At 32.5% G+C, this 12,551-nt stretch overlaps 1 long non-coding RNA gene across 1 annotated transcript; it reads right to left on the bottom strand.

Annotated features, from left to right (window-relative positions):
- Positions 1 to 877: 877 nt before the first annotated feature.
- On the bottom strand, positions 878 to 6,365 carry LOC105325251 (uncharacterized). The gene is made up of 3 exons (XR_004601648.2): positions 6,206 to 6,365; positions 1,734 to 1,898; positions 878 to 961 (listed from the first exon to the last, which is right to left on the bottom strand). It is a non-coding gene; the product is annotated as an uncharacterized lncRNA (long non-coding RNA).
- Positions 6,366 to 12,551: the final 6,186 nt, after the last annotated feature.

Raw genomic sequence — 12,551 nt, 5'->3', positions numbered from 1 at the left:
ATTAGGATTTTCAGGATTTTGGGAAGTAACCTTTTTTTTGCTTATCAAGATTTTTTGGATGAGTATGCCCCCCCCCCCCCCCCCCACTTTCAAAAACGATGCTACGTGCCTGTTTATAATTTTAGTCAAATTATGTGCACCATGGAGTACACGGAAACTACCCCACAGTCTAAGATCCCATATAAACAGTGGGGTCCCTATCCTTAACGATTACAAAACGGTGGTTCCATTCAGTGCCTCTTTCTTAATTAAAAAGACAAAAGGAAAAACCCAAAATGTTAATATCGAATAGAGCTTTTTTCTGCAAGTACATTTGCTGAGGTATTGTACAATGTATTAGATTACAAATTACCGCCAACATTATTAAATAAATGTGCTCAGCTTTGTGGGGCTGCCGCCCCCGACCCCCTGCTTACAATGTTTTTGTCTCTAGCCACGCCTTTATATGACCACAGAACGATCGTTTCAATCCATGCACTCTCTCTATTAGAAGGTTTGGACACAGAAAAATACTTGGCATATAGGGTAGACTTTCACAAGTTTTCGCGATGCTCAAAATATAGAGTACATAATGATGTCATGATTATTTATTTCTCAGAGTAAGTTGGCGGATCCATAATTTTCGACCTAGCTGTGGAGGGTTGGGTTGTGGCATATTTTTAGTAAATTTACAATGTGGATTTATCAGTTTGAATTTTCCAAGAAGGGATGGATCAGGTCCCATCCCAACCCCCCTCTAGGTCTGTGCATGCGTACCCCCTTCTATTCTAATGGAGGGACATCCCCATTCATTAATTGCCTAAAAGTTGTACAACCTAACATCTTATTACCTAGGGAAGGCGCACCCTCACAAATCAATTCTATAAAATATCTCAAAACCAGCAAACAGTTTTTATTTACAACATTTCACAACATCACTCTATTCTTCTTTGTGTGACACTGGTCTTTGTATAAGTTGATTCTGGAATTAAAATAAAAACCCATCATGAACCACACATCAATGCACCACATTTATAAATTCATAAATAAATGCATATCAATGACAATATACATTTTTTTCTCAAAGATTTTATGATAAAAGTTCTGTCAATTAAAATAAAGCTATAGGTTGATATATTGCAAAAGTATGAATTTATGTACTCATCATTAGTATGAATTTATGTACTCATCATTAGTATAAATTTATGTACTCATCATTAGTATGAATTTATGTACTCATCATTAGTATAAATTTATGTACTCATCATTAGTATGAATTTATGTACTCATCATTAGTATGAATTTATGTACTCATCATTAGTATAAATTTATGTACTCATCATTAGAATAAATTTATGTACTCATCATTAGTATGAATTTATGTACTCATCATTAGTATGAATTTATGTACTCATCATTAGTATGAATTTATGTACTCATCATTAGTATGAATTTATGTACTCATCATTAGTATGAATTTATGTACTCATCATTAGTATGAATTTATGTACTCATCATTTATAGTATGAATTTATGTACTCATCATTAGTATGAATTTATGTACTCATCATTAGTATGAATTTATGTACTCATCATTAGTATGAATTTATGTACTCATCATTAGTATGAATTTATGTACTCATCATTAGTATGAATTTATGTACTCATCATTAGAATAAGTGTTGACCGTTACAGTATCGGACCTCATAATACAATGTAGTATACTATAACTACATACACCACACAGTACCTACATGTACTAACACAGGACAGCATTATTGCAGGGCTTTCGTTAATGTTGATCCCCGAATCGTTTTTTGAAGATTGGAACATATTTCAGATAATCGGACAACTGGACGTCGAACAGCCACACCACACCCAGAGCTCCGGTGATCCCAAACGTGGTGGCACTTCCCTTCCTAAAAAATAATGGCAACATCGAATTATTTAAATCAGTGAAATAAATAACCCACTGAAATTCATTACAACAAAGATCCTTTTAATTTACTACAGAATCGTTTATCTTTGTGGACGCACAATTTTCATAGATTTTCTGGGCAACCTTTGTCTCAAAAAAAACCCCCCATCAATAAGTTGACATCCATAAAAACTGAAGCAGAAGCCTGTATAAAACTAAATCATTATAAAGTTGACATTTTGCTTGTGTTTCTGTTAAGCTAAACAATTCATTTGAAAGCAGTTTTTAAAAGTTAAAGAAATGCATACATTTTATAATTTGTAGTATTTTATACACAGATAAATTTTTACTGTTTAAGATTATCAGTTTAAATGATTTCACCAAGATTTTTTGCAGGACTGTAGCCAGCATCTTTATGATCACAGAGATAATTTTGTCATATAACTTTGGTGACCAAGCTAAAACTAAATTGGACTCTTGGACCAATATGAACATACAAACAATTTAAGATTTTTATCTTGTTAGTTTTTATACCAATTACGATAGGCTTTCATAAGAAATAGAAAATACTTTGTGGATGAAAATATGCTAATAATATATGTCTCTATTTGCATTTAAACCATATTACATAAATACTAAGATGTGGATTTTGACGCCTAGACATTTAAAATATGGACAGGACAGGAAAAAATGATTAATCAGATGGGAAACAGCGAGTATTGGTTGAAGGGATGTCCTCTAACATTGCTGATGTGAACTCCGGAGTACCCCAAGGCACAGTATTGGGTCCCCTATTATTCCTTGCCTACATCAATGAGCTCCAGGATGTAGTAACACCCAAAGTTAAACTATTTGCAGATGACTTCAATCAACCAACGACACTGTGAGTCCAACTCCAGCAGGACTTTAGTGCTCTTGAGAAGTGGGAAAATGACAGGCAGATGGCATTTCACCCTCAGAAGTGTACCACCATCCACACTTCTAAGAAACGCCATCCAATCAAAGCATCTTACCAACTGCATAGTCATACCCTGGAAGATGTCCCTTGTGGTAAATACCTTGGAATCACAATCAGCATAGACCTGTCATGGCGCGAGCACATCAATCAACTTCTACCAAGGTGACGAGAATGTCCGCAGGCCATCAAGAGCCAGGCATACAAAAGCTAGTGCACCTAGTACTGGAGAACTTCGGATTCGTACCAACAACATCTGATCCAATACTTAGAACATGGTTATCGCCAAGCAGCAAGGTTTACACTGGCGATTATTCTTCAAGGGATCCGGGAAGTGTGTCCATTATGCTATACCAACTCGGCTGGGAACCACTGGAACACCGAAGGGCCTGGAACCGAGTGATCATGTTCTACAAAATTTACCATCACATTGTAGAAGTTCCAGTCCATCACCTGCTACACGTCACCAATAGCAGAACCCATGGCTCCATGGCAAACAAAATCCGCCAAATCAGCACCAGAGTGGACGTCTACAAATACTCATTCATTCCAGCAACTATCACGGCAAGGAATAACATACCAGCAACATTTAGGAACTTGCCATCAGTGGACAACTTTAGACACGCTATACATACCAACAGCATGTGTGAGACCCTTCAACACTACACTGTCCACTTTTAATCTTTTTTATCTATTTTTAGATGTACATAAAGGTTTTTATCTGTTCACCAGGGAATCACTGGAACAACAACACTCATGTTGAGTACACTCTAATAAGGGAAGAAGAAGAAGAAAAGCTACTCAGATGTACTATGCTTAAAGGGGAAGGAAACTAAAAATATTTTGTACAATAAATCAATTCATTATCATCTACTTTAATTGTAAATCATAATTATTTTCATAAAAAACCCCGGAACAATGAATAAATGAAGAAAATTGATCGCTTTATTTAAATTTCCCGTCGCCATTGAACTTTAATCTATGACATCACACCATCTATTACGGTTTGTTTTATCAACATAGCATCAGTAACAAATCATGATATTCGCTCTAAATGACGTCAAGTTCTGGAAATTGAAACAATATCAATTTGAGACCCATCTTTTACCTTTGACGTTCCACTAAATTACAAACCAACGTTAAACAGAGCATGCTCAATCATTGAAATCTAAAAGCAGAGGTTAGTGTCTGAGAAGTCTCCGTGTAGTTGTGGAAATAGTCATTAGATGCCAAGTATCGTAGAAAATAGGTGTCGTTGTTATTTCAACATGGTACATGTAATTCCGACTTAAGAGATGTACTTTATAAATCCTGACTACAATTACAACATACTTTTTAAGTTAGCGATGAACTTGACTTGGAATAAAAAGTAACTCGATATCATATTCAACTTTGAATGACAGAATCTGTCATTTACTTAATAAAAATGCATATAATTATACATACATGTATTTATTCTTTTAGACTGACGTGTGATCCTAAACATTATCAATTTTGTTTAGTCGATTACTTGAGTACCAGAAAGGCATAAATCAACGTTTTTAATCAGAGCACTGTGTACACTGTATATGTAAACCATACCAGAATAGATGGTGTGACGTCAAAATAATTTATTTTTCTGGTTTTTAATAAAAAAGAATTCTACATCATGTCTAAAAAGAAAAATCTTACTGTGACCAGGCTAGGCTCAGGTCACAGTAAGAATTCGTCCCATATACTTGCAATGTAGCAGCCGCTAAGCGGATCAGCTTTGCGTCGATTTTCAGTCTGTTAAATATAATATGCACAGGAAAAACACATTTTTATACACTACAAACCTATTTGAACATGCATATGTAGTTTAGTCAACAAAATATCCGTTTAATGAGCCTTACCAAGGCATTTTGTTAAAATAAGTGTTTGAATTTGCGTGCCATTTTGTCGGAAATCACACTCAGAATGTCTCGGTTTTTTATCGTTAACATGGTGATCACCATAAACAGCGAATTTTCAAACAAGATGTTAAAAGTGGCAGCGATTTCGTTGCAAAAACAGTTAATGTGGTAATATGGGATTATAAAAGAGCAACATTGTAGGTATTTAAGACCAATCACATGAATATTTAGGTGAAATACAGCGCAATATAATTTTTTTATTTGCTACAAAGCAAGTATATGGGACGTATTTTATTGTTAAACCGGGTCTGTAGGACATATGTCATTTTAACGATAGAACAATCTATCTACATCATGTCAGCCTCCAGTAAATACAATTTCTCTAACTTCTGCATTAAAGCTTAATTATGTAGTTTATTTTCAAAACAGCATGACCACATGTGATAATTTAAACCACTTTATTAATATTGATAAAATATGTTTTTGACTATTTCCTCCCCCTTTAATGAAGAACAACTCGCATACAATCGACTGATCATTGCTATCCTAAATGGATTATTTCTATTAATAATATCATGATCATACTCTCATTCTTTGGAACTTTTGGCTGAAATCACTGGGGTAATAGAAAAACAATTCGTAAAGTTTAATTTATGATTATGCCTTCAAATACAAATATTATATGGCCAGAAATTAGTCCTGACTTTTACCTCTTTCTATTTGTAACCAGTAACATTGGTTACATCAGTAACAATGTTTGATTATAAATGATTTTCAAACTTTGATGTACTTGTGACAGGTTTCAGTGGTTACTGTTAACATTGGTTACAAAATAGAGTTAGGTTTGGGTAGGATTAGGGTAACCATTGTAACCAATGTTACCTATGTAAAAAAGACCCCCTGTAAATCATGAAAATGACTGTCACCACTGTTACCCTATGTCACCAAGAGAATGTAGCTGTAACCACTGTAGCCAAATAAAATAAGATCCTCTGTTAAACAGAAAAAGGCTCGTCACCTCTGTTACCCTTTGTCACCAATAGAATATAGTTGTAACCATTGTTACTGGATGAAATAAAACCATCCAGCGGAAAGAAAATAATCAGTTTTGTTATAGGTTATGTTACTTTAGTCACAAAAAACAGTGCCTTGTTACTGGTTACAAATGAAATGGGGTAAAAGTCTGGACTAATTTCTGGCCATGTCTAATGACAAAAATAGCTCGAATTTGCTCCACCTTGAATCTACTAAACAAATTATTGAGTTTACAAAATTCTTTTCATAAAAAAGGAATGAATTTAGTAAAAAAGGAATGAAGGAATTGCTATTTTTTCAAAAGATGTGTAGTGCACTAATTTGCCTCCTTGAATTTGTTCTTGTTAATTTTTGATTTCAAAGATCTTCAAGGACGATGATAGTCTTTCACACTCATCGAAAAATGCAGGCTTTATACAATTTAATGGTATCTCCGTGACTTACCATCTATACAGGAGTTTTGTCCATTGATTCTTGTACAACAATCTACCCGAAATAGTCGGAGGTTCATTAGTTCCTTGCATTTTGTTTAACGAAAGCTTAGTTTTTCTCCGTCGAGAACCCCAACGGTGTAATCGGTAAAGAACAAGTCGTACTGTAAATGATTCCATCATCCCTCTAACATTGACAGTGTTATAACAAATTATCAAATTGTTATAACTGGTCGCTACAGAGGAGAACCGGTGGAGGATAGAATATGTAACTTATGTGATCTTAACGAAATTGAAACTGAAAAGCACTTTTTATTACTTTGTCCATTCTTTAATTACCAGAGAAGTCAATTATTTTATAATATTGGATATGATGTAACTGTAAGTCAAAATAATACAAATGACAGTACTCTTTTTGTTGACCTAATATGTAACTACCCCCGCCAAATCGCTTATTTTATTCATGAATTATACAATTTAAGACAGAAACAACTGACAAAGCCATCTTGCTCCCAAAACATGTAAAACTTACTCATATTGTACAGTTTGAAAGTGACTTATAGGTCCGTTGGGTCGGGTGTATTGATGTTATATTTGTAAAATGAATTTTGTAATCATGCTATATACACATGTCACTATAATAAATTATTTACTTACTTACTTACTTATAACAAATTATTAATTTGCTTAAACAAATTATTAATAGCATAATGTGACACGAGGCGAACTCGTCAACACAATTTTTTTATGTGAATATGATAAAATAAGTAATCCACATTGAACCACACACAATAGCACAATCTCATTTAAATGTTGTAAATCCCAAGAAATAAATTTCAATGTAATGATATAGTGATAAACCTTTACTCTTATTTATAAAATAAGAACCAATTCTATTCTACCATTCATTTCTATATAATTAAAAGCATGTAAAAATAAAAGAATGAAATTGAACACATTTAATCCCAACTTCTTTAAATCCTAGTTATGATTTATTTACCCAAAACTTACCAAAATCCAATCAAAATGACCAAGATAAATCTAATAAAAATGATTTAATATACCATCAATATTTGAATTTTATCGAACACCAGAACTTGCACCTTGGTAAATATTTCGGTGAAGTTCGGTGTAAAATTACCGAGATTCTAGTTCACCGGCTACACCTTTTGAAATAATCTAGGTGCAATCGGAGAAATCCTAACTAAAATAATAAAAAGGCCGGGGGGGGGGGGGGGGGGTGGTGCTGCTATTTAAATATATTAGCAAACACCCTATAAGTTCACCGACACCGACTGGTGTTACTAGTAAATAAGTTTACCAGAGATCTCGGTGAAATAGTTGGTGTCACTCGGTAAATCCCTAAGAAAACCCAATTAATTAATTCATTACCGAATCTCCACGCGCTCACCTTAATTGTTCCTCCGACATCTTCAAAACCAACAAGACTACATGTAGTTATTTAAAGAAAATTTACCCCCTTTTATACCAGGCAAACCCGCAATGACAGATACAAATGTACAATTAATAGAGATGCTCCTCGCAAACTCCCCCCTCCCAGACTAACCCCTGCCCTGAAGTTGGGCAGCACTGAAAACAATTTAACAACAAACATTAAGCACTATTTACATAGCAATTCATATTGATTATCTTCTTTAAATTTATAACAATAGAAATATCATAGCATAGCATATCTGTATTTTCACAATTTTCGAGAAGCTGTAATTTTCTTTAAAAAATTGTACTTGTCAAGTTTTTCGGACCAGTATGGCCTCCACTTTCAAAAACGATGCTACGTGCCTGTCAGTAACCGAATAAGATTAAAACAGAGAAATAAATCCATCATAGTTACATGTACATGAAACAACATTAACTAGGATTTTTGAAACTTATTTTCATACAGTAGAATAATATATAGGAGTCGGCATGTAGTCTTATTAATAAATAAATGTCATCTTGAAAAAAACCTATTAACATTATTTGTTACATTGTATATAACTTAATTTGTCAGTGGAATTCAATGTAGATACGTATTATTTCATGATTGGGTCTTGTAGTATCAACGAAGATTGTGAAGATCGATAGAAAGGGGAAAAACCAAGCATATTTTACATGCACTCTCATACTAAATAACTCGATTTTCTTTATGTATCCGGTTATAGAAAAAAATAAACGGTTTTTTAATTCAATGTATCAAACTTCAGCTGATTGGCTGTTACATCCGTTATATCCGGTTCGATACCTTTAACATGTATTTAAATTCGGGGCGGGTAGTGGTAGTTAACCGACTTTGCCTACGCATAAATATTTATTTCTTAATATGCTCGCTATGATGAATATAGAAACATGAAAAACAAGTTAAAAGAGGAGATTGAATTTGTAGATACGTACTTTTTTTTGGTTCTTGTAGTATCAAAGAAGATTGTGACGATCGATAGAATAGGGGGGAACCTGGCACGTTTTACATGCACTCTCACATTATTAAAATGATTAATTTTTCTATGCATCCGGTTATGGAAAAGATAACAATTTTTTAAATCAATGTAATAACCTGCAGCTGATTGGCCGTTACATATTTTAGTGATTCAAACTTTCCTGTTTACATGTACAATGTAACAATATGGACCAATAGCATTACTTCTTGTAATATTTTGAACAGTTAATTATGATCGAAACGATTTCCGGAAACACGCACACTACTTCTTAACGCAAGGAATGGGTATAAATACCAGAAAATAAAACCAGAAACCAACGAAAGGAGCAACAAACGTTTATTCTTGGAGGTAAGAGATAAGTACAAAATAATTGATATATCTGCTAGCTAGATAAATGCCTGTCTCATTAAAGGAAAATAAACATTTGTCTATCGATGTAGTTCTGCATTATTTATCTTAATTAATTTTTAAGAATATGAATATTATAAAAAACTATTGTTTGTTTATTTTTTAGAAAGTTGGCACCATTAAGAAAAGATGACAAAGTATTTTTTGCTGTGCTATTGCGTCTGCGTGAGTCTGTCTTTGGTTGTGGGTGGACATGATAAGATAATCTACGACATCTCCACTCAGCCCAAATGTATAGAAGTGATGAAACCAAGAACCTTAAAATGTCAGTGGAAAATTGGTCTCTACAACAACATGGATTACCTAATGCTCACAGGGAAAATAGCTGCCTACAAAATCATGTGGTTTAATGGGGCATGGTCCGGATGGTTCGTGCCCGGAATCAACGACCTCGACGGGAAATTCAACATCAATCCCGTCACCTGCGGAGAATTTCCTCAGAAGGGCAACACAATGAGAAGGATGTGGTCATACTTCTACGATCACACGCACAAATACATCTTGTGTTCGCCATGATTTTAAGATATCTAACTATCAAACTGCGCATGACTTCGTAAAATAGATTTTGATTCGAAAAAATTGTTTGAAACATATAGAATGTAACTCAACTTATTTTCTGTTTGCTGTATTTTCTAAATAAAAAGGCCTCTATCATCATTGTTTTTCATAAGTTTGAAAAAAAAGATTCTGACTTGGTCGTCGAAAGACAAATAGGGCCACATAAAAATATTTTATCTCGTAATTACGAGAAAAGATCTCGTTATGAGAAGTTATTCATCTCGTTATAACGAGAATATATCTCGTAGTATCGAGAAAAGATTTCGTAATAAAAAGAAAAGATCTCGTTATTACGAGGAAAGATCTAATTATTATGAGAAAAAATCACATAATTTTATGTCTGTAGAATGGTTCTGTTTTTATGGTGTCTTTATCTGCCCTGATTTGGTAAATTGATCGGTCATTTTTGACTAACATGACCCGGGACACCTGCTGTTAAATTGAATGTAGATGACGCTGATATATATATATATATATATATATATATATATATACACACACACACACACACACACACACACACACACACACACACACACACACACATATATATATATATATATATATATATATATATATATATATATATAAAGTCACAGTTGTCGGATAAAATATAAAAATCTTAAACATAAATTATACATATGAAATATACAAAAACATACTTTTTCCCAAATTATTTACGGAAATTCTTGTAACATTTATACATTTGGATAAATAACAAGAGACTATAAGACTGAAATACCTTGCGATATTTGTTGGTTACAGAGTCAATTGAATTTTAATTTCAAGACATCATTTTCCATCGTTTAAACAATCTTGGTACTACTTTTATAAATAAGTGCAAAATGAGATGCTCTTTTCATAGTAAGAGAAAGTGAAGTTTGTGAATAATTCATCTGACTTACACTTTTATTCCTTGTCCATTCAAGTAAAAAACATGAAAAATCCCCCCCCCCCCCCAAAAAAAAGAGCACCCCCCCCCCAAAAAAAAAACACGAAAAAAAACCCCCATCTTTCTACATATTCTTTATAAATTGTCTACCAATGGTTATATATTTCGACTGAAAAACTGAAAAAGTTCTCTAAAAGCAAAACCTTTACTAATTAATACAAAAGACGAATAGGGCCACATAAAAATAATTTATCTCGTAATTACGAGAAAAGATCTCGTTATTAGAAGTTATTATCTCGTTATTATAACTTATAACGAGAATATATCTGGTAGTATCGAGAAAAGATTTCGTAATAACGGGAAAAGATCTCGTTATTACGAAGAAATATCTATTTATTACTAGAAAAAATCGCATCATTACGAGTTAATTATCTCGTATTTACGAGAAAAGATCTCGTTATTACGTGTAAATTATCTTGTAATTAAAAGAAAAGATCTCATTATTATGAGTTAATTCTCTCGTATTTAAGAGAGAGAAAATTGTTATAACGAGTTCTTTATTATTGAGATTTTTTGTAATTATGAGAAAAGATGTCGTTATTACGAGAAAAGATCTATTTCAAAATGGTGCGTTTCTGAAAAGACCTGTTCACCTTTCTATTCTATTCTTTTCTTTCTAGAAACGTTAATTCAATTTTTATTAATTCGTAAATAACAACGGTCATTATTCATTAATTTTTACATAAAATTATTGGATTTGACTTTTTATCTTTTATTAATAAGTGGAAATAACTTCATGTTATTTTACTTTTCAACTTATATTTTATAATCCTACTCCGAAGTAAATACCAAGTAGTCCTAGTCGTAAAAACACAATTCTATTTGTTACAGATGACTTTAATGACTACACAGTTTCAATCGTGGATGTACAGAGTTTATCCGAAATGTGTTTTTTATGTTCATACACAACATATATGTATATTGAAAATAATTGATTTTGTATATTAACATTTTGGAGTCTGAAAACAAATTATATGTATCATTCTTATTTTAAAATATATAGTTCAATTGATTTCCTAATAATTTAATTCTGGTTGTAACGCGCTTTCTGATTGGCTAAAAAATTATTTTATATCCTATAAAGAATGTTGCCTACGTCATAGTAAGACTTACGTCAAAAACGTATCAATACGCCTGACGTTACGTTTGAATTTTGTATAATTTTACGTCATTTTAAAGGTCAAATGACCGTTTTTATTAAGGAATGAATTCAATATTTATTTGTTTTATACGATATAAAACGGTTTGGGGCAGTTTACGCTTTATAAACCGCGAAGCGGTTTATAAAAACGCGTAAACTGCTCCAAACCATTTTATATCGTATAAAACTAATAAATATTGAATTCATTGCTTACAATTTAATTTTTTACTCTTCATTGTAGATAAAAACGGTCATTTGACCTTTAAAATGACTTAAAATTGTACAAAATTCAAACGTAACGTCAGGCGTATTGATACGTTTTTGACGTTAGTCTTACTATGACGTAGGCAACATTCTTTATACGATATAAAATAATTATTTTAGCCAATCAGAAAGCGCGTTACAACCAGAATTAAATTATTCTACAATGAAGAGAAAAAAAATTAAATTATAAGCAATGAATTAAATATTTATTAGTTTTATACGATATAAAATGGTTTGAAACAGTTTACGCTTTTTTATAAACCGCTTCGCGGTTTATAAAGCGTAAACTGCCTCAAACCATTTTATATCGTATAAAACTAATTAATATTTTATTCATTCCTTAAATCAATCTACTTTGCTCCTTCTTCTAGATCTGAAATTCCTTTAAAACTGCTTGGTCCGATTTTATATAAAATTTCATGTACGCTTTTGAACAATGATTATGCTAAGTAGTATATAATAATAGACTTTACATAAATCAAATAGAACAATGAAACGCGCCATTTTAAATAGATCTTTTCTCGTATTAACGAGATCTTTTGTCGTAATATCGAGATTATATTTTCTCGTTATAACGAGACAATTAACTCGTAATTCAAGG

This window comes from Magallana gigas, chromosome 6 (genome assembly GCF_963853765.1).
Source record: "Magallana gigas chromosome 6, xbMagGiga1.1, whole genome shotgun sequence".
Taxonomy (NCBI): Eukaryota; Metazoa; Mollusca; class Bivalvia; order Ostreida; family Ostreidae; genus Magallana; species Magallana gigas.
The sequence above is the reverse complement of the archived record's forward strand: the minus strand, read 5'-3'. Positions and strand labels throughout refer to the sequence as shown.